The sequence below is a fragment of the Choloepus didactylus genome, chromosome 1, assembly GCF_015220235.1.
Source record: "Choloepus didactylus isolate mChoDid1 chromosome 1, mChoDid1.pri, whole genome shotgun sequence".
Taxonomy (NCBI): domain Eukaryota; kingdom Metazoa; phylum Chordata; class Mammalia; order Pilosa; family Megalonychidae; genus Choloepus; species Choloepus didactylus.
The window spans coordinates 70,369,627-70,394,294 of NC_051307.1; the positions used below are offsets into that span (position 1 = coordinate 70,369,627).

The window sequence follows — 24,668 nt, forward strand, 5'->3', positions numbered from 1 at the left end:
GTGATATCCATTCTTCTTTTTCTCCTTAATATCAAAACCCTGATTCTTATCTGAAGTACATTACCTCTAAGAATAAAAGACTACATTCCCAGATTTCCCAGCTTCTTTCGTAAATAGGTATGGTCATGTGGCTAAGTTCTAACAAATGAGGTCTAGATTGATGTGTGGTGTGGAACATCAGGGAATGCTGCTTAAAAAGAGATGACTCAACTGGGAGGGTAGGCCCTCTGACTATTCTCCATGTAACCCTCAACTAGGTAGTTAAAAATCCTGGAAATCCAAGACCATAAAATGATACTAAAATTGGTAGCCATGTACTAGAATACTGTAGTAGGTTTCTCTAGGGAAACAGAACTGCCAGGATGTGTGTGCATGTGTGTGTGTGTGCGCATAAAAAATGAGATTTTTATAGGAATTATCTCATGCAGCTATGGGGATGAGCAAGTCCAAATTCCATAGCACAGGCCATAAGCTGGCAACTGTGATGTAGGTATTCAACGAATCCCCCAGAAGAATCTGGCTGGAGTGCAGATGGAAATTCTCCCTTCTGACTGCTGAATTCATCACTTTTGCTTCTATGGCCTCCAACTGATTGGATGAGATTTCTCTCATTCTTGAAGGCAATCTTCTCAATTGATTGTAGATAAAATCAGCCTGCAATCAACTTACTGATGATTTAAATCCATGAAATATCCTCACCGTAACAATCAGGCCAGTGCCTGCTTGACCAAACAACTGGACACAACAACATGGCCAAGTTGTCCCATAAACTTCACCATCACAGACGGTGAAGTGCAGAAAGCAGAGTCTAGTCCCTAGTAACTCCATAGATTCAGCACAGCAGCTCTAACTGCCTACCTCCAGATATAGACAGATGTAAAACAGACAAAACTAGTATCCTTCTGCTGTTGTTGCTATTGTTGTCTGTATCTGAGCCTGATCCTAACACACTTGACTTTGAGAATTGTAACTGTATATTATTAATGGGGAAAAATGCTGGATCTTTATTCAGAAAATATGACTTCTTGTTTCCAATTTCCATGGTAAGTGTACTCTTTCTGAGAATCTGTTTTCTCTACTTTAAAATTAGGGGAAATAATATGTGCTTGTAAGACTGAGAATTAAATATTAAAATGCACATGAAAAGTGTCTTGCTTACTTTAGAGTACTGACAGTAATTATAAATTCATAGGCGATCTTTGCAAAAAAAGAAAAAAAAAATAGTTCTTGCTTCTGCTAGAATGGCCGGCCTATTCAAACAATTCTAAGAAGCAATTAATCAGTGTCTTATCATACATTTTAACCAACATTAAGGATACTACTTGTGCAAATCAGTATTGGATGCTCTGGTACAAAGAAATAAATGTCATCTTATCCACCAATGACTTACAAACTAAATAGGAGGGAGAAACACTTTTTAAATCAACTATAACCCATCAATGAATTACTTCTGCCTGCCTCACAAAATAGACTAAATGATGTAAGTAAAAAAAAATAATTTCGGTTTCTATCCACCACATGGATAGATCGTGCCTTGGAATAATTGATTGGAAGTGACTGAGAGTCTGATGATTTTCTGACAATTCTCATGCAGAAAGGGTTTCAAACAGCATCTTAGAATGAGGATGGCAAAATTCCACATTTCGATCTCAGGCTCCCCTATTGCATGGATAAAATATTTTGTTGGTAATACTTAGGAAAAGGAAATGAGAGATTAAGAAGAGAAAAATGAGGTAACATAGATGGCAGAGTAGATACAGCTGTTTTTGCAATGCATCTTTGCAAGAAATAAAAATAAGTGGACAAAAGGATGAATTGTGCTAAAACCTTTGAACTACAATTCTGTACTTTGTGGGGAAGAAAGAAGAGAGGTAGGTTGAGAAATTAGTAATACAATGTGGGAATTTTTAGTACTATTTACAAGTATTTCCAGCTTTCCATTTTTTGGATACATAGAATATGGTACTTTTTGGCCCCTTTGTGGATGGGTAATGAGGTAGAAGAAGATATGTGCCACTTCTGAGCCTGTGCATTTAATTATTGCTGCCAGTCCCTCCAGAGCTCCCATTAGCTCTGCCAGTGTGACCATCAATGTTGGAGATTGTGACTGCTTCATCAGACTAGCTTCTGGAGAGAGGTAACAAGGCACAGAACCTCAGATGACCCATGATAAACATATAGAATGAAAGTGAAATGCATCTTGATTTTCTTTTCTGTCACTGAAATTTTGGAGTTCTTGTTATTGCAAAATAATCTCACCTCTCTTGGCTGATATACACAATATTGGAAAGTATCCCATATTCTGCCATGAAGAGGCCATAATTAGAGCTAGGGCTATAAACTAAATAATTAATAAAGGAGATAGAAAAATTTATAACTGGTGTCCATAGAGATATTCCCCACTAGTTATGCAAAGCGAGGCAGGATTAAAAATATGACAGAAAAAAATTTCAGCAAGGAAAAATACTCAGTTATTCACTGTCCTCTCAGAAGGATGGAGTCCAAGATTTAATTCTTTGCTGAGTAAATGGTGAGGCTGGAATGGCTGCAAAATTTCTCTGTAGCAAGAAAAGGAAGACAGAGAAAGGTCTGAGAGTAGGAGTGGTTGGAAAAACTGGAGCCAATAGAGCTGGAAAAGCTGGATGAAGAGTTGAGAGGGAAATGATGTGACTGTAAATGAATTTGAATTTTGGAGGTAGAACTGATATGTCTAACCTAAAATGAGGAATTATATTGAGTATTTCTGTGCAGCACGCAAATGCAGCTCTCTACTCCTTTATCCTACCAAATCTTCGCTGCATCCCTCAAAGTAAGTCTAATTCCACAAAGCCTTAGAAACTAATCTAGATTCTACTGAAATGTCGAATCCTGCTTCAAGGTAGGTGTAGGGTAAAAATATTAGGCCCCATGGAGCCCAGGCACAACTGGTAAACAAACACTTTTCTTTTCACCTACTTTAAGCATCCCCATTATTCCGTGCATCTAGAATCACAACGAGACTGTGAAGTATGAGTTAAGAGACTTAGAACTAAAAAAAAACTGCTTGAAGCTATAGGAGAAGAATTTATAACTACAAGTTTTACAGTTTTTCAATCCATTTTGGGAAAACTTAGGCCATCCTCCATTGGAAGTCAATATGTTTTTTAAAATGCAGCAGTAGAGAGGCGGGGCAAGATGGCAGACTGGTGAGCTGTATGTTTTAGTTACTCCTCCAGGAAAGTAGGTAAAAAGCCAGGAACTGCGTGGACTGGACACCACAGAGCAATCTGTCTTTGGGCATACTTCATACAACACTCATGAAAACGTGGAACTGCGGAGATCAGCGAAATCTGTAAGTTTTTGCGGCCAGGGGACCCGCGCCCCTCCCTGCCAGGCTCAGTCCCGGGGGAGGAGGGGCTGTCAGCTCCAGGAAGGAGAAGGGAGAATTGCAGTGGCTGCTCTTATCGGAAACTCATTCTACTGATTCAAACTCCAACCATAGATAGACTGAGACCAGACACCAGAGACTCTGAGAGCAGCCAGCCCAGCAGAGAGGAGACAGGCATAGAAAAAAAACAACACGAAAAACTCCAAAATAAAAGCAGAGGATTTTTGGAGTTCTGGTGAACACAGAAAGGGGAAGGGCGGAGAGCAGGCCTTGAGGCGCATATGCAAATCCCGAAGCAAGGCTGATCTCTCTGCCCTGTGTACCTTTCCTTAATGGCCCTGGTTGCTTTGTCTATTAGCATTTCAATAACCCATTAGATCTCTGAGGAGGGCCGTTTTTTTTTGTTGTTGTTGTTGTTTTTTTTTTTTTTTTTTTTTTTTTTTAAATCCTTTTTGCTTTTTCTAAAACAATTACTCTAAGAAGCTCAATACAGAAAGCTTCAAAGAATTGAAATTTGGGCACGTCAAGTCAAGAGCAGAACTAAGAGAGCTCTGAGACAAAAGGCAATAATCCAGTGGCTGAGAAAATTCACTAAACAACACAACTTCCCAAGAAAAGGGGGGTGTCCGCTCACAGCCACCATCCTGGTGGACAGGAAACACTCCTGCCCATCGCCAGCCCCATAGCCCAGAGCTGCCCCAGACAACCCAGTGTGACGGAAGTGCTTCAAATAACAGGCACACACCACAAAACTGGGCGTGGACATTAGCCTTCCCTGCAACCTCAGCTGAATGTCCCAGAGCTGGGAAGGGGGAGCAGTGTGAATTAACAGAGCCCCATTCAGCCATCATTTGAGCAGACTGGGAGCCTCCCAACACAGCCCAGCAGCCCAGAACTGCCCTGGGGGGACGGCACTCACCTGTGACATAGCACAGTCATCCCTCAACATAGGACCCGGGGTGCACAGCCTAGAAGAGGGGCCCACTTGCAAGTCTCAGGAGCCATACGCCAATACCAAAGACTTGTGGGTCAGTGGCAGAGACAAACTGTGGCAGGACTGAACTGAAGGATTAGACTATTGCAGTAGCTTTAAAACTCTAGGATCATCAGGGAGATTTGATTGTTAGGGCCACCCCCCCTCCCCGACTGCCCAGAAACACGCCCCACATACAGGGCAGGCAACACCAACTACACACGCAAGCTTGGTACACCAATTGGGCCCCACAAGACTCACTCCCCCACTCACCAAAAAGGCTAAGCAGGGGAGATCTGGCTTGTGGAGAACAGGTGGCTCGTGGACGCCACCTGCTGGTTAGTTAGAGAAAGTGTACTCCGCGAAGCTGTAGATCTGATAAATTAGAGATAAGGACTTCAACTGGTCTACAAACCCTAAAAGAACCCTATCAAGTTCAGCAAATGCCACGAGGCCAAAAACAACAGAAAATTATAAAGCATATGAAAAAACCAGACGATATGGATAACCCAAGCCCAAGCACCCAAATCAAAAGACCAGAAGAGACACACCTAGAGCAGCTACTCAAAGAACTAAAGATGAACAATGAGACCATAGTACGGGATATGAAGGAAATCAAGAAGACCCTAGAAGAGCATAAAGAAGACATTGCAAGACTAAATAAAAAAATGGATGATCTTATGGAAATTAAAGAAACTGTTGACCAAATTAAAAAGATTCTGGACACTCATAGTACAAGACTAGAGGAAGTTGAACAACGAATCAGTGACCTGGAAGATGACAGAATGGAAAATGAAAGCATAAAAGAAAGAATGGGGAAAAAAATTGAAAAACTTGAAATGGACCTCAGGGATATGATAGATAATATGAAACGTCCGAATATAAGACTCATTGGTGTCCCAGAAGGGGAAGAAAAGGGTAAAGGTCTAGGAAGAGTATTCAAAGAAATTGTTGGGGAAAACTTCCCAAATCTTCTAAACAACATAAATACACAAATCATAAATGCTCAGCGAACTCCAAATAGAATAAATCCAAAAAAACCCACTCCGAGACATATACTGATCACACTGTCAAACATAGAAGAGAAGGAGCAAGTTCTGAAAGCAGCAAGAGAAAGGCAATTCACCACATACAAAGGAAACAGCATAAGACTAAGTAGTGACTACTCAGCAGCCACCATGGAGGCGAGAAGACAGTGGCACGATATATTTAAAATTCTGAGTGAGAGGAATTTCCAGCCAAGAATACTTTATCCAGCAAAGCTCTCCTTCAAATTTGAGGGAGAGCTTAAATTTTTCACAGACAAACAAATGCTGAGAGAATTTGCTAACAAGAGACCTGCCCTACTGGAGATACTAAAGGGAGCCCTACAGACAGAGAAACAAAGACAGGACAGAGAGACTTGGAGAAAGGTTCAGTACTAAAGAGATTCGGTATGGGTACAATAAAGGATATTAATAGAGAGAGGGAAAAATATGGCAAACATAATCCAAAGGATAAGATGGCCGATTCAAGAAATGCCTTCACGGTTTTAACGTTGAATGTAAATGGATTAAACTCCCCAATTAAAAGATATAGATTCGCAGAATGGATCAAAAAAAATGAACCATCAATATGTTGCATACAAGAGACTCATCTTAGACACAGGGACACAAAGAAACTGAAAGTGAAAGGATGGAAAAAAATATTTCATGCAAGCTACAGCCAAAAGAAAGCAGGTGTAGCAATATTAATCTCAGATAAAATAGACTTCAAATGCAGGGATATTTTGAGAGACAAAGAAGGCCACTACATACTAATAAAAGGGGCAATTCAGGAAGAAGAAATAACAATCGTAAATGTCTATGCACCCAATCAAGGTGCCACAAAATACATGAGAGAAACACTGGCAAAACTAAAGGAAGCAATTGATGTTTCCACAATAATTGTGGGAGACTTCAACACATCACTCTCTCCTATAGATAGATCAACCAGACAGAAGACCAATAAGGAAATTGAAAACCTAAACAATCTGATAAATGAATTAGATTTAACAGACATCTACAGGACATTACATCCCAAATCACCAGGATACACATACTTTTCTAGTGCTCACGGAACTTTCTCCAGAATAGATCATATGCTGGGACATAAAACAAGCCTCAATAAATTTAAAAAGATTGAAATTATTCAAAGCACATTCTCTGACCACAATGGAATACAATTAGAAGTCAATAACCATCAGAGACTTAGAAAATTCACAAATACCTGGAGGTTAAACAACACACTCCTAAACAATCAGTGGGTTAAAGAAGAAATAGCAAGAGAAATTGCTAAATATATAGAGACGAATGAAAATGAGAACACAACATACCAAAACCTATGGGATGCAGCAAAAGCAGTGCTAAGGGGGAAATTTATAGCACTAAACGCATATATTAAAAAGGAAGAAAGAGCCAAAATCAAAGAACTAATGGATCAACTGAAGAAGCTAGAAAATTAACAGCAAACCAATCCTAAACCAAGTACAAGAAAAGAAATAACAAGGATTAAAGCAGAAATAAATGACATAGAGAACAAAAAAACAATAGAAAGGATAAATATCACCAAAAGTTGGTTCTTTGAGAAGATCAACAAGATTGACAAGCCCCTAGCTAGACTGACAAAATCAAAAAGAGAGAAGACCCATATAAACAAAATAATGAATGAAAAAGGTGACATAACTGCAGATCCTGAAGAAATTAAAAAAATTATAAGAGGATATTATGAACAACTGTATGGCAACAAACTGGATAATGTAGAAGAAATGGACAATTTCCTGGAAACATATGAACAACCTAGACTGACCAGAGAAGAAATAGAAGACCTCAACCAACCCATCACAAGCAAAGAGATCCAATCAGTCATCAAAAATCTTCCCACAAATAAATGCCCAGGGCCAGATGGCTTCACAGGGGAATTCTACCAAACTTTCCAGAAAGAACTGACACCAATCTTACTCAAACTCTTTCAAAACATTGAAAAAAATGGAACACTACCTAACTCATTTTATGAAGCTAACATCAATCTAATACCAAAACCAGGCAAAGATGCTACAAAAAAGGAAAACTACCGGCCAATCTCCCTAATGAATATAGATGCAAAAATCCTCAACAAAATACTTGCAAATCGAATCCAAAGACACATTAAAAAAATCATACACCATGACCAAGTGGGGTTCATTCCAGGCATGCAAGGATGGTTCAACATCAGAAAAACAATCAATGTATTACAACACATTAAAAACTCGAAAGGGAAAAATCAATTGATCATCTCAATAGATGCTGAAAAAGCATTTGACAAAATCCAACATCCCTTTTTGATAAAAACACTTCAAAAGGTAGGAATTGAAGGAAACTTCCTCAACATGATAAAGAGCATATATGAAAAACCCACAGCCAGCATAGTACTCAATGGTGAGAGACTGAAAGCCTTCCCTCTAAGATCAGGAACAAGACAAGGATGCCCGCTGTCACCACTGTTATTCAACATTGTGCTGGAAGTGCTAGCCAGGGCAATCCGGCAAGACAAAGAAATAAAAGGCATCCAAATTGGAAAAGAAGAAGTAAAACTGTCATTGTTTGCAGATGATATGATCTTATATCTAGAAAACCCTGAGAAATCAACGATACATCTACTAGAGCTAATAAACAAATTTAGCAAAGTAGCGGGATACAAGATTAATGCACATAAGTCAGTAATGTTTCTATATGCTAGAAATGAACAAACTGAAGAGACACTCAAGAAAAAGATACCATTTTCAATAGCAACTAAAAAAATCAAGTACCTAGGAATAAACTTAACCAAAGATGTAAAAGACCTATACAAAGAAAACTACATAACTCTACTAAAAGAAATAGAAGGGGACCTTAAAAGATGGAAAAACATTCCATGTTCATGGATAGGAAGGCTAAATGTCATTAAGATGTCAATTCTACCCAAACTCATCTATAGATTCAATGCAATCCCAATCAAAATTCCAACAACCTACTTTGCAGACTTGGAAAAGCTAGTTATCAAATTTATTTGGAAAGGGAAGATGCCTCGAATTGCTAAAGACACTCTAAAAAAAAAAACGAAGTGGGAGGACTTACACTCCCTGACTTTGAAGCTTATTATAAAGCCACAGTTGCCAAAACAGCATGGTACTGGCACAAAGATAGACATATAGATCAATGGAATCGAATTGAGAATTCAGAGATAGACCCTCAGATCTATGGCCGACTGATCTTTGATAAGGCCCCCAAAGTCACCGAACTGAGCCATAATGGTCTTTTCAACAAATGGGGCTGGGAGAGTTGGATATCCATATCCAAAAGAATGAAAGAGGACCCCTACCTCACCCCCTACACAAAAATTAACTCAAAATGGACCAAAGATCTCAATATAAAAGAAAGTACCATAAAACTCCTAGAAGATAATGTAGGAAAACATCTTCAAGACCTTGTATTAGGAGGCCACTTCCTAGACTTTACACCCAAAGCACAAGCAACAAAAGAGAAAATAGATAAATGGGAACTCCTCAAGCTTAGAAGTTTCTGCACCTCAAAGGAATTTCTCAAAAAGGTAAAGAGGCAGCCAACTCAATGGGAAAAAATTTTTGGAAACCATGTATCTGACAAAAGACTGATATCTTGCATATACAAAGAAATCCTACAACTCAATGACAATAGTACAGACAGCCCAATTATAAAATGGGCAAAAGATATGAAAAGACAGTTCTCTGAAGAGGAAATACAAATGGCCAAGAAACACATGAAAAAATGTTCAGCTTCACTAGCTATTAGAGAGATGCAAATTAAGACCACAATGAGATACCATCTAACACCGATTAGAATGGCTGCCATTAAACAAACAGGAAACTACAAATGCTGGAGGGGATGTGGAGAAATTGGAACTCTTATTCATTGTTGGTGGGACTGTATAATGGTTCAGCCACTCTGGAAGTCAGTCTGGCAGTTCCTTAGAAAACTAGATATAGAGCTACCATTCGATCCAGCGATTGCACTTCTCGGTATATACCCGGAAGATCGGAAAGCAGTGACACGAACAGATATCTGCACGCCAATGTTCATAGCAGCATTATTCACAATTGCCAAGAGATGGAAACAACCCAAATGTCCTTCAACAGATGAGTGGATAAATAAAATGTGGTATATACACACGATGGAATACTACGCGGCAGTAAGAAGGAACGATCTGGCGAAACATATGACAACATGGATGAACCTTGAAGACATAATGCTGAGCGAAATAAGCCAGGCACAAAAAGAGAAATATTATATGCTACCACTAATGTGAACTTTGAAAAATGTAAAACAAATGGTTTATAATGTAGAATGTAGGGGAACTAGCAGTAGAGAGCAATTAAGGAAGGGGGAACAATAATCCAAAAAGAACAGATAAGCTATTTAACGTTCTGGGGATGCCCAGAAATGACTATGGTCTGTTAATTTCTGATGGATGTAGTAGGAACAAGTTCACTGAAATGTTGCTGTATTATGTAACTTTCTTGGGGTAAAGTAGGAACATGTTGGAAGTTAAGCAGTTATCTTAGGTTAGTTGTCTTTTTCTTACTCCCTTGCTATGGTCTCTTTGAAATGTTCTTTTATTGTATGTTTGTTTTCTTTTTAACTTTTTTTTTCATACAGTTGATTTGAAAAAAGAAGGGAAAGTTAAAAAAAAAAAAAAAAAGAAAAAAGACAAACAAGGAAAAAAAAAAAAAAAAAGATGTAGTGCCCCCTTGAGGAGCCTGTGGAGAATGCAGGGGTATTCGCCTACCCCACCTCCATGGTTGCTAACATGACCACAGACATAGGGGACTGGTGGTTTGATGGGTTGAGCCCTCTACCATAAGTTTTACCCTTGGGAAGACGGTTGCTGCAAAGGAGAGGCTAGGCCTCCCTGTATTTGTGCCTAAGAGTCTCCTCCTGAATGCCTCTTTGTTGCTCAGATGTGGCCCTCTCTCTCTGGCTAAGCCAACTTGAAAGGTGAAATCACTGCCCTCCCCCCTACGTGGGATCAGACACCCAGGGAAGTGAATCTCCCTGGCAACGTGGAATATGACTCCCGGGGAGGAATGTAGACCCGGCATCGTGGGATGGAGAACATCTTCTTGACCAAAAGGGGGATGTGAAAGGAAATGAAATAAGCTTCAGTGGCAGAGAGATTCCAAAACGAGCCGAGAGATCACTCTGGTGGGCACTCTTACGCACACTTTAGACAACCCTTTTTAGGTTCTAAAGAATTGGGGTAGCTGGTGGTGGATACCTGAAACTAATAAACTACAACCCAGAACCCATGAATCTCGAAGACATTTGTATAAAAATGTAGCTTATGAGGGGTGACAGCGGAATTGGGAATGCCATAAGGACCAAACTCCACTTTGTCTAGTTTATGGATGGATGTGTAGAAAAGTAGGGGAAGCAAACAAACAGACAAAGGTACCTAGTGTTCTTTTTTACTTCAATTGCTCTTTTTCACTCTAATTATTATTCTTGTTATTTTTGTGTGTGTGCTAATGAAGGTGTCAGGGATTGATTTAGGTGATGAATGTACAACTATGTAATGGTACTGTAAACAATCGAAAGTACAATTTGTTTTGTATGACTGCGTGGTATGTGAATATATCTCAATAAAATGATGATTAAAAAAAAAAAAAAATAAAATGCAGCAGTAGTCTTGCTCTCAACAAAATCTTGAATAAACACCGATGGTTTTCAAACCAGTGGCAGCCGAAGGGTAGGGAGAAGACCAAGCAAGAGAGCTCTCAGCTTCTACCACCGTATCTCCCATTTAACCAGAGAATCTTTGAATATTAGAGTTCTGGATAAGATTTCATTAGGGGTTTTGTTTTTTGTTTTTTGTTTTTAGGTTCAAAGGTTCAGTTCTTTTGAAAGGGTTTGAATACCTTCTGGTATGTATTCACCTTATTAGAAAAAAACATAGTGATATCCAGCCTGAGCCCAAATTTCAAATAATTGCCTGCTGTGTCTCTTCTGAAAAAATCTACCTAGTAAGTTCTTTCATATATTTTATTATTTTTTTTTTTTTGAGTCAACTCCATTTCTCATGAAGCTCCCTTTATTGTACCCTCAAGACAATTGGAAAACAGCCACTCTATCCCTATGTGCTTAGAACATCTGAGGCAGTTATTGTCATGTCTGCATCTGACTCTATTTTCTACTAATGCTTTTCATTTCACATTTTGGTTTTAGACTTTATTCCAAGCTTTCTATTCTCCCACGTGTCTCTAACTACTTCAGTCTTATGAATGGCTGTGAATATGTCAAAATCAAGCACCATGACTTCAGCTATCCCATCTTTGATTATGGAAACAAACCAAACCAAAATGTTATCTTTAAAGCAGACACTACCTACCAGTGAGTTTATATGTGTGTTTTAGGGCACAAATTAGAGCTCTGAGATGGGATCCTGCTGTATTCCAAACATAAATGGTTTCCACACCTGAACAAATCTACCAGAAGTAGCCACAAAGGGGAAAATCTTCTAAATCTTCAAGAAAGGCATCTGTAAACCAGGCTTCCAACTTATTCTTCAAGTCAATTTGTCATAGGGAACTTCTGTATGAAACCAAGTGTGGGTCAAGGGAGAGAAAGCAATGCATCAAGTTTAAGTATGCTGTGAGTATCAATTACTTGCTTATACAAATTTATTTTGCCACTAGGATCTATTCAAGCCAATTTTATATGTACCACTTACACTAGATAACGAGCTGCAGCTGCGCATGCTGAAATATATCTTGGTGGAATAGATGACACTCAGTATAAGATAGGTAGTTTGAGTTACTGATCACTTGTCCCACGATGACTGATATGTTCTATCTCTTCCAAGACTACCAGCAATTCAGAACTATATCTCACACAGAGATTAATTGCTGAAGAGGGCATCTTATTGCTTTAAAACTGAAATATTCATATGGTAGTTTGTTGAAGACCCCAGGCAGCATACCAGTATCCCACAGAAAATTTAAGCATCATCGGATCAGCTGAGTATTATGCTCCACACAACAGAATACTTGTAGTGCAGCCTGGGAAAGCCGGGGAGCCATCTCTAGGCCGCATTTAAAGTTGTATAGGTTACTTGGTAAAGGGTCAGAGCAGCATACCAAAATATAATTTATGTTGCATCTCAAATCAAAGAAGACCACTAAATGTTTAGCCTTTTACTTTGTGGTTGGTAGCACAAGGAGCAGCAAGCAATTGTTTTTCTATTGGAGAGGATAACTTGATATGCATCCAGAAATTTCACTGAACTGGCGTTACCTTTCAATTTTCCTGGGGTTTACCTCCCATCATCTTGCATGTGTGTTATGTATGCTATGCTCACTAGGTCCAATAAGCATTATGTGTTTAACGTAGTGGCAATTTTAATAGACTGTGGAAATGTGAGGTGATCAAAATCTCTGTGGACTTAGTTATGGTAAAGACCCAGATAGTTAGCATAACTCTGAATTGAGGTCATGAAGAAAAGCTGTTGGCTCTGCCTGATGATGAAAAACAATTGATTCTGATGTTCTTTGCTAATTGGCATTTGCCTTCTCAGTAACTTCACACTAGTTACTAGAAGCTGTATTTATTTGCTGCTTCATGTGTCCATATCTGACAAAGCAGTTCCAACTGGAGTTACCCCCGATTCAGTTAAGATACTCCAATGTCATTCCCCAAATTCCATGTAATTTTTTTCAAAAGTGACACAAGTAAGGTAAATGAAGATGTGAAAGGAATAACACTCTTATGTACTTTCAAGAATTTGATGTTTTTACACATTTCTGCAAATTTCCCAAGACTCAGTATTGTGTTTTTTGGGTAAGGACTGATTCAAGGGCTTCAAATTTGCCCTTTTTCTCTTAAAGGCTTTCACTCCATTAGTCAGGGAGCCAATATTGGTAATATGCTAAGTATTGTTTATGTCTATACCAATTATATATTTAGAAACAAAGAAAAAAGAAAAACCTCAGGCTGTATTTGCACACTCACTAGGCCCATGCTGATATTGATTCAGGCTGAATTCCATTTATCTCCTGATCCCCCATATTTCCCATTCTGACTGGTCTAACAGTGGCATTCTGGCTCTGCCGAGCCATCTCCTGAATGTTGCTCCTTTGTAGTTGACAGTAACTCAGGAACAATTGAGGAAGGCTAGAGGGTAATTTCTCATCACATACTTGTGGCAGTGCCGAGGACACTCAGTCTCTGTTTTTCTTCTTTTTTTTCCCTGCAATTTTACTGAGATATAGTCACATACCATACAATCATCCAAAGTGTACAATCAACTGTTCATAGTATCATGACATAGTTGCGCATTCATCACCACAATCAATTTTTGAACAATTTCATTATTACAAAAAAAGTTAAAGTAAAAATAAGAGTAAAAATAAAAGTAAAAAAGAACACCCAAAACACCTCCTTCTCATTTGACCCCCCTATTATTCAAATTGTCCCCATTTTTCTATTCATCTGTCCATACACTGAATAAAGGGAGTGTGAACCACAAAATATTCATAATTGCATTGTCACACTATATAAGCTATACAGTTATACGAGTGTCTTCAAGAATCAAGGCTACTGGGTTGCAGTTCAACAGTTTCAGGTATTTCCTTCTAGCTATTCTAATACAATAAAAACTAAAAAGGGATATCTATATTAATGCACAAAAATAACTTCCAGAATGAATTCTCAATGCCATTTGAAATCTCTCAGCCATTGAAGCTTTATTTTGTTTCATTTCTCTCCCCCTTTTTGGTCAAGAAGATGTTCTCAATCCCATGATGCCAGGTTCAGACTCCACAATCTCTCCTTAATCCAAGGTCTCTTGATAAACAGTATGGAATTGGAGCAGGTAGTGGATGAAGCACAGTGACTCTTTATTGTGGTGATTCAGGCCACGTCTACACAGGCCAGAGCTATATAGCTTTTACTGTTGTTTTTTAATTTTGCACAAATCTATAGGACAACAGCAGTCTGCCCAATTATTTTCAGTCACTGCCAATGATTCCTAAGCACCAAAGCAGTTTGATTACTAGTCTGTTTTTTGCTTTCTATTATAGCATCCATGCTTATTGGATTTTGGTACTTCTGTCCTCTTTCAGCCATTTATACTTTTTCTGGGATCCCATCAACTCTGTGAAATAAGTCAGACCACTTAAATGGAAGCATTTCCCACCTTGAGGCTGGCCTACAACGACCACCTCTACGGACCTTTGTCACGAACCTGGTGCTCCTCTTCCTAATGCGTTTCTCAGTGCTTTAGGGAAGATGATGTTCTCCGGACACTTCCACAGACAAAATTATGGGTTAATTGAGTGACCTACAGAAAATAAATCTACTTCATCATTCCTATCTTCCTCAGTCTTTGTATTCCTCCTTCTACAACATACTAAGAATTTTCTGGAATCTTTACATCATTCATTTATGCTAATCTTGAGTCCAAAGCATATCCAGATGCTTGCCCCAGAATATTGAAACATAAATCTCCGGAAAATGTACACATGTTGATAAATTTTACCTAATCTAAAATTTTGTTCTTTCTTTCCTAGTTCAGGATCTCAAGAATCCATTCCCATACGTATTCGTATTTCATCTGAGGCCAATATTAAAACTGTGAGTTCAAGAACTTCCCTGGGGTTCTGATTTAGGCTTCAGAAAGCTGGAAAAAAGTAGCTGTCAGGGAAACTGACTTTTAATACCCAGGCAGCAAGAGAATGAACATGGGAACATTGTTGCAGGAAAGTCTCATTTTCCCAGAACCTGTGTTTCTCTGAGGACTTCTGTTTTAGTTTCCTGGCTGCTAAAACAAATACCATACTATGGGTTGGCTTAAACAGTGGGAATTTATTGGCTCATGGTTTTGAAGTTAGGAGAATTCCAAAATCGAGGCACCAGCAAGGCGATGCTTTCTCCCCTAAGAATGTGGCATTCTGGGGCAGGTTGTCAGCAATCCTTGGTTCCTGGCTTTTCCATCACATGGTAATGTACGTGGTGGTGTCTTCTCTTTTCTATTCCAGGTTCCATTGACTTTCAGCTTCTGGCTTCTCCCCATGGCTTCTTTTCTCTGTGTTGAATTTCCCACCCTCATTCAGTTTGGAAACACCTTAACATCTTCAAAAGTCTTATTTACAAACAGGTTGAAACCCATTTGTAAATAAGGACTAGGGGTTGGGACCTGAACCTACCATTTGTGGGGGATATAATTCAGTCCCCAACACCTTCCAAATCTTAAGCGGGTGCATTTAAGTAGCAGAATCTCATTCACATAAAGAATCTAAGCTGTGGGGATCTGAGAAATAGATACTTTAGCTTTCTAATCTGACCAATAGGAAAGTAGATTGGAGGTTGAAAGAGCCCTTCCACTACAAATATATATATATATTATCACAAATAGAAATCTCCTTCAGAGGAAAGACATGTCTTGTGAAGTTGTTTAGCAACATGTTAGGTTCTCCTTTCCTCGAGGAAAGTATGTAGAAGGTTTTTTGTTGTTAAGCCCCTACAATGTCTATTTGAGGTTAACAGATGCCCAGCTCTTATCCTATTAGTGATCCTCAATTCAATCTGTGCCCAGGAATGTACCTATAAACTGGAGAAAGGACTGCTGTGAAGGGCACTGGGCTCATTCTAAGGGGCTATGCTTTTATACTACCCAGAACTGATTGGCCAACGCAGCTTTCCCTAATGCATAAGTAGGAATATTGCCCACAGACCTTCCATATTAAGCTTTCTCCACCTCATACCCAACATTCCTTCTTGCAGCACCCCAGGGCCCTTACAAGACTTAGGCGACTTATCAACTTTAGGAGTGTAAATACTCCCAACATGATGTCACTGAACAAAGAGTTGGGAAGAGATGCATATAATCAGCTCTTAGGAGCCTTTATAAATAGGCTCCAACTCATCCCTGGACCTCTGACTTCCTAGAAGCGTTGAAGAAGAGTTTATTTAGCTACAGCTTGGGCTTATCCTGGGGTCAGACTGAGTCATTTTACTATATCCACCCCGCAGTGTAGTTTTGAAGCTGTTATCAGGGAAGGAGAGGTTGGAATGACACGCAGTAGTGCTTGATTCAATGTGCTTGATCCAATCTCTGTGGCTTCTATCTACAGAAGGATAAGACATGTGTCAGTCTGGGATTCTCAAACTGACTAACTGGGTCACCTTTAGAAAACTGCTGGGTACAAACCTGATAATTCTAAATTTATAACTATGTTTCTTTCCTTCCCTGACCTTCCCTCAGTAATGGATATTTATTAGCATGATTATCTGTATAGTGTTTTTCCTTATCTTTCCCTGTAAGATTCATGAAAGTCAGAATGCTTTGTGCTTTTGCACCCAGACTGGTACACGGTGGGAACTTTAAAATAAGCATTTGTTGAATCAATGACAGAAAAATAAAACTCTGCATATTTTGAGTATAAATAAAATATTTGGCCTCTTCTAAAAGTATAGAGTGCCCAGAGAAGTTCAGTTCTTTCTCAGAAGTAATTCAACAATTCCCTGATTCACCTATAAGCCCAGGAACTGCCCCAGATGGTGCTTGGTATAATGAAACTATCCCTCTTTCTTCCTTGTGAGCAATATTCAGATACAGATGTACTTTCCAAGTGATGGTGTTTTGCTAAAATAGGCAAATGTATGCCTTTTAAACCTTATAAGCCAGGTACTTTTATATTCTTTTCCTCCCGATATTGTGCAATCAAATACTGAATGAAAAGAAATCTATCCTGGGTCTCAATAAAGTAATGTTTCTATCTTTTATTTATGAAAAAGAACTTCATGTTATTCACATCTAAGAACACAGTAAAACCGCAAAAGAATGGGACAGACGAATCATACTGAGTTTATTATCATTAAGATATATGAGAAGAATTTTGAATAATTCTTCAGTTGTGAAAAGAATTGGGGATGCTTCCCAGTGAGACAGTGAACTTGAAAAGACGAAATCTTCTACCGCAATGACTTTCTGGCCCCATTCCCAAATTGACTTGCTGGTTTCACCCTACAACTAAGATAATTCCTTAATTCAAAATGTATTATATAACTACAGTCTCTAAAGTCCTTTTTGCCCATCTTTAAGTTGGTATGATGCATAAAGGATTGTGAATTTCTTCAAGGGAGATGCAAAACAAATCTAACGAAATGATATCTGAAAATTAATTTCAAAAACATTTAGTGCAAAGAGCCAAAAGTAATAAAGAATAGTGGAACATTGCCTTACCCAGCTGGTGACAACACTTTTTCAATTGTCAATTTCATCAGTCCATCACAATGTAAAGACTCCAGGCAAAAATCAAAGCATTTTGGAAAAAAAAAATTAGACTTAGAGACTCAAATTCAAGTAATTAAGAGTGCACACTCAACAAACGATCTGTTTCTGGTGCTAAATCCTCCTAACAAAGAAACAGTAATGGATTAAGAGACATTTAGACTGTGAAAAATCAGTAAAACAGGGAAAATGTTACAATAAGTGTTGACCAAAAATGGAAGGCCAAGTTAAACTGAGGCTGACTCTCTAGTGGATGGGGGTATTTTGAAGAACATTTAAGTATTAGATGAGAGGTTGAACTAAATTATTGATAAAGTCCTTTTCTACCCTTACATTCTAACCACACACACACACACACACACACACACACACACACACACACACAAACACACACATTCATAAAAAATGATGCATGTTTCAGTCAATGGACTGTAAAATAATATACTCCCTACTGCACCATAGTATTGCCTGATTGTCTGTATATCTTTTTTTTTTGTTGTTACTAATGTTTTCTATTTATTTGATTAATAAAAAGTGCATAGTACAAGCCCTTTATCCCAATCCAAGTACTCAGTAAAAGATCAACAATAAACCCTGGATGGCACAGACATGATTTGTTTGGCATGACTAACATTTAAAAAGAGCAATTAACATTTGGTACATCACATGACCACTTTTGCTTTTAACAAAGTAATCATCAGACATGGTAACAAATATTTTATGATTTTTCATTTAGAAATATTATAATGTTAAGACTACAACTACTATTGCAACAACAAAAATTTAATCCATTAACTGTAAACTCTTCAATTTTCCTTCTTCAAGTTGCTCTGTTGTGTCTTAAGCTAAGCTAGTCAAATTTTAGTACAATATTCATTTAGAGTGACAGGCTTTCATTTAGAGTGATAGACTTCCACAGTTCCTTTGAAAATATAAGATATCTATAATTCCATAAACACTATCATGTCACATACTACAAAGACACAAAAAGTAACATGGAATAGTGTACTCAAAACTATGACTTACTGACCATGGGATTGTGTTTGGATAGATACATGATAAAATCTCTTACTAAAAACATTTCCAATGTTAACTTTTTCCATATGGAAAGCAAAAGAAAAGAAATTACTTTGCATAAAGAACACCAAATGACTCAAAAGCAAAATAAAATCTTAATGGCATTTGTGGAATGTTTAAGAGCCAAAGGTGATTTTAAAATGTGGAGCTTTATCTTTCTTTTTCCAGGTTATTTTTAAAGGATTTTAGCCACAGTTTAAGTGAATGTTTACAAAGCCAAGTAATGATTTAATAGTGTTCTCAATAAAAAAGCCACATGTAGAAACTTTAGGAATTAAATAGAGTAATATAAATTACTAGTTTTGCTAACAAGAATACTTTATGTGCAGCACACTGTCTTTTCAGGAATGCAGAGAAATTTTACAAGCAAAGAAACAACACAGCTATGATAGGAAATTTTATTACTAATTAAGTAGATGGTCCATATAAGAAAAGGCTAAAATCCTAGAAGTAATATCAATTAAGTGTATGTGACAGAAATGAAGGACTAGAAATAAGAATCCAGATTTCCAGGTATCTAGCTAACACTAGCCATTCTGTTTTCAAGTTACAGCTATGTCTTAAGCCAAAACAATTCTCAGTTATCTGTGAGCCATAAAGCCAGTGTATACATCAGTATCTCTGCCAGGGACTGGTTCTCAGGCAGCTTAGAGAACAGACTGTTAGGCTGCAAGGGCAACCTTCAAAGTTCACCGGGCAAGGGCAGAAGAAAGAAATGCTATTGGATTTTTCTCCAACTTAAGTTGTTCCTGCCATTTCTGCCTTAAACACTTTACCAGTATGGAGCTGGGAAGGCTTCCAGCAGGACACAGCAATAGGAAAAACCTTCCATCTGGGTGTTCTGTTCATTTACCTGGATCTGACTTACCTGTGTTACCCTTCCATTAGCACAATTAAGAGTTGGTGATATTATTTCAAGAAGTTGAACACAAAGCCAAGATGCACAAGGAGGAATGCAAGCAGTTAAAACTGGATTATATACTGAAATGATGCCCTTAATGTTTGTGGCCTAGAATGTAATCATAGCGAAGGAAAAAAACATCCATGAGTGTTAACAACTGTATCAAAGACTCTATTAAACAGTACAATAATATGGAGAAGTTTATTCAATTCATACAAGTAATGTTTCAGACTTCTACAATGAAGAGCTAGACTGAGCTAAGGGAGAAAGTCCTTATATTGATAGCAAAATATCTTCTAGCCCCCATAAGTAACCTGCAATCATTTGATAGGAAAAAATTCCATAGCCAAACAGGTCATGCAGGCATTTTTTTATGGTAATTATATTAACTTTTTTTCAAACTGAGCAAAACAATGCAACTTTTACTTTTTCTTATATTTCAAAACTACTTACATTAATTCTTCTTCCCATCCCAATCCATCCCATTACCAAGTCAGAAATGAGATAAGAGGTGAGAAAAAGACCCTTGATTGTTTCTCATTTTCTCCTTTTCTCTTGGAGAAAACTAATAATTCATTTTTTTTAAATGTTGAAGTCAGAAGGATAAAAGAGACTCAAAAAATTTTCTTGAAAATAAATAGAATAAATAAGTAAATGGGCATTCAGATGTCAATAATCAAACAGGCCCCCAAGACAGCTTTAAGGTAATTTCATTTTAACAGGGAAGTATTAGAATAGAAAAAAAACTTCCTGAGAGGCACTCATTTTAACAATAAATTATAGCTTAAATTATTATTGTATCAATTATACCTGGCAATGGCAGAGTTAATTTTTTTCATGAACCCTTTTAAGGCTAAAGTACAGTGGCTTATAAATGTCATATAATGGACTGGTAAACATCCACCATATCAATCAATCATGTTTACTTAAAGTTTTCTTAACATAAGATACTTTTTAGTGGGTGTAAAAAACTTAGTAAACAACCATTTCATTTTTTCTCCTATCCTAGTCACATAAGCCAGTTATAATAAATGATACAGATTTCAGCTGTAATTTATAAAATATTCAAGGACTGCCACAGTCCCAAGAACAAGAGAAAACTGCACTCACAAATAAACCAGCAAGATAAATGTAAATACAGTGTAGTTTTAATTTTCATTCATACAATCTCAGACAAGTCCAAGTAGCTTTATAAATACCTTATGCAAAAAATTAATTTTTAAATCTATCAAAATTATTTGAAATATTTAAATTCAGAGATCTCAAATTTCCTTCAATCGGGCCAGAAATCATCCCAAAAATTATGATCACAGTTACAAATTGAATGAATGGAATGCTTACATTTAGGACAACCAAAAAAAGCCCCATGTAACGTTTTTTTTAATATCATTTACTCAAATACACTGTAAATAGGAATGGTGATAACACAGGAAGCAAAAATAAGCCTGCAAGTGAAATTTCTAGAAGCTCATGAAAACAATACCATCCCATATTGTAGATGCAAAAGGAAAAACAGTTATAATGGGGTTAAGAGTACTTTGATCATCTTCGTTCATTTGGTCGTGCAAGGTGTTTGGTGTTTAACTATTTTCACTTCCCATATCACAAAGTTAGTCCGCAGGAGGGGCTGGTGGATCTTGTCCATTATGAGGACTCCTCGGCTTTCCAGGTAGGTTGGATCCTCTTAGATTAGGAGGTCTCAGTAAGAACAAGATCACTGCAATAACCATCCAGGCCATCAAGATCATAGTAATACTGATGCTATTGTCACCAGAAGGTCCTGGTAATTCCTGAAGACATTCTGTGTCTGCAATAGGGCTGGGACTGCCTCAACAGAATGATCAGCCTTCTCATCGCATGTTCATGAGAGCAAACACATTCACAGGGATCGAATCCACCTTCTGCCATGATTACTCAGCTTGATTTAACTTGACTTTTTAAATCCGCCCAGACAACAACCGATGGGGCGGCGAGGTTGGGGACCGGGGCCAAGGCTCGGCAGAAAGACCACTTGGGGCCTCCAGAACGCTGTGGCCGATCCGGATGCCGCTGCCGCTGCCGCTGCTTCTCGGCGCCGCCGGCTTCCTCCCCCTCCTCCTGATTGTCTATGTATCTTAACATCAGATTGTAAGCTTCAGGGTCAAGGAATGTGCAGCCCTCTCATTTTACAGATGAGGAAACTATGTTTGCTCCTTCTTTGGATCTCCACTTTGATAGTGTGTCAGAACGCTCATGTGATTTGCTCAGAATTACCAAACCTTATGCAATGACTTACAGTGGTAGCAGTACAGAGCAGATGGCCTGATTCTAAGGTAACCGGCACAATTTTTTCTTACTACCCTACCTTACAAGTTAAGTTATGATCTCTTAAGGAAGAAAGGCCACATTTAACTTGTCGTTGCTTTCAGAAAATAAATATGCTCAAAATCTTTTTTTGCCACTCCTGACACTGTGAAAATATTAGTGTTTTTATGTTGTGGAGTTAGGAATTTTGAATGATGTAAACATGCACTCTTCTAAACATCTTACCTCAAAGTACCTAGCACAGTGCTGTAAGGTTGTTTTACTGCACAGTAATTTGGAGGACAGAGTAAGATAGCAAACATGTAAAGTATCAAGCAGCAATAAGTCCAGAAATAAGAAATGGTTACTTATGGAAATTGCTGCAGGATATTCCCTTTGTTTTGGAAACTTCTGAACACAGCAACTTAGAAAGTTTACCACTAGATATAAGGTGCTCTTTAAATACACTTTAAAAAGTACAATGCACTGAGAATTAAATCACCAGGCAGCTCCACACTATAGGGCAAATGAAACTACAAATTACATTCATAGGACACATTTCATCGGGAGAAATCCCAGAGCACTTTATAAATTGATTAAAAAGCACACATATAGGAATCACTACACCCACAACTGAAATCCAGCTGCCTCTGGGAACCATCCTGCCAGCAACTTATCAAAAAACAGTCATGCTGCACACAGAAAGGGGCAAAGAGGGTCCAGTCCTAACAAAAACCCATATGCATCAGCTTCTGATTCAGTGCCATGGAACTGTGCATTGTATAGCATGGTCTTGAGAATTTCTATAAAAATCCATTAGGACAAGCCATCTGGGAAATCATGGCATTTCTCTTTCATAGCATAGTGAATAGAGCATGGCATTGGAGTGTAATAGTTGTGCAAAACCCAGTTTAATCATTGACAAGTTGTATGATCTTGTACAAGTTATTTAACCCGCTCAAAGTCTCAGTTTCCTTCTATGCATACTGTTTTGTAGTAAATGAGATAGTGCAAAACCTTGGCCCAGTGCTTAGGACATAGAAGATGTTTAACGAATGTTTGTTTTCATCTTTTGCTTACTGACTGGAGAAATCATCGTTTCCTTTTAAACATTACTGTATACCTAAATTTGCTTTCTTGTTCATGTTTGTGTCTTAAAAATCATCATTATATGTAAAATGTGTGTAGCAATATAATATGATTATTATATATGGATTTATATGTACATTCTGTATGCATGTTGGGGAAGGCCTCTATTTGTACTCTTGTTCCACACCCCACCATTGTTAGGAGAAGACCTGAAAAGAGAGAAGGAAATCTAGCACACATGCAGAGGAACTTTCCCTAGCAGCAGAAAGCTCTTCTATGAAGTCAGGTGGGAAGGCTGAGTATAGGAGTGTGGATGTTCACAGGTAACCAGATAGTTATAGGTGGGTAGATGTGTTATTGGGAGATTTAGAAAAAAAGAAGTTGAGATTTGTGGTCATGATTTTTAAAGTGAGACAGACCAGTCAGCATGTTTGTATTTTTCTGTTACCGTGATGTTCAGCTGCATAGCTGCAGGCATGGAATAGGTGGAGGATTTTCATTTAACTATGGTTTAAATTTGAATTAGATAGAGCTTAGTCTGTTGAGAAAAAATGATGACAAGAGAGGGACAAAGGAATGGAGAGTGTAAGTAATGAAGTGATTTATAATGGTTGCCCTAAAATTTAAGCTGTGAAAGGAGGGTGTGCTGGGTTGGATGTATTATGTTCTCCCAAACAGCATTATCTTTGATGCAATCTTGTGTGAGCAGATGTATTAATGTTAATTAGATTGTTATTCTTTGAGTGTTTCCATGGAGATGTGACCCACCCAACTGTGGGTGATAACTCAGATTGGATAATTTCCATGGAGGTGTGGCCCTGCCCATTCAGCATGGGCCTTGATTAGTTCACTAGAGCCCAATAAAAGCTCGGACAGAAGGAGAGAGCTTGCTACAGCCAAGAAGGACACTTTGAAGAACACACAGGAGCTGAGAGAGGAATGTCCTGGGAGAAAGCCATTTTATAAACCAGAACTCTGGAGCAGATGCCAGCCATGTGCCTTCCCAGCTAACAGAGGTTTTCTGGATGCCATTGGCCATCCTCCAGGAAGGTACCCAATTGCTGATGTGTTACCTTAGACACTTTATGGCCTTAAGACTGTAACTGTGTAACCAAATAAACCCCTTTGATAAAAGCCAATCCAACTCTTGTGTTTTGCCTCCGGGCAGCATTAGCAAACAGAGGGTAAAGAGGATATCAAGGACAGGAGGTGGAATGAAAAGATGGTAAGATCAATAATTTAGAAGTCCTGGTAGGTTTGAAGGAACAGGAGTCAGGATACTAAAGGGAGAGAGTAGGAAAGACAGGTCAGAGAATATTCTATGATATTGAGATTATGGAGGATTCAGTTATTGGCAATGGTAAGGTCTAGGTTGTGACCCAGGAAGTAAAAGGCTAAGGTAGGGTGAAGAACAAGATAATTAGAGAATAGAAGTAAAATAGAAAGAGATAGGAGGTAACTGTGTTGGAAGGGTCACCTGTGTTTATATTAAAATCACTAAAACTTACAACAGTAATTGTGTGGGAGAGAATTTTATTCATCTAGCACCTATCATATTAAGAAATGAAGGGGAATTACCCAGGAGTTGGTAGAGGACTTCAACAATGGGGGGACGTCAGTGATTTAATTTATTTACATGAGATTTAGAGCTGCTTGGTTCTGAGGGGTTTTCTTGGCCT

The 24,668-nt window shown here is 38.2% G+C and overlaps 1 pseudogene; it reads right to left on the reverse strand.

The window, feature by feature from the left end:
* Positions 1 to 21,227: 21,227 nt before the first annotated feature.
* On the reverse strand, positions 21,228 to 21,585 carry LOC119534561 (annotated as a pseudogene).
* Positions 21,586 to 24,668: the final 3,083 nt, after the last annotated feature.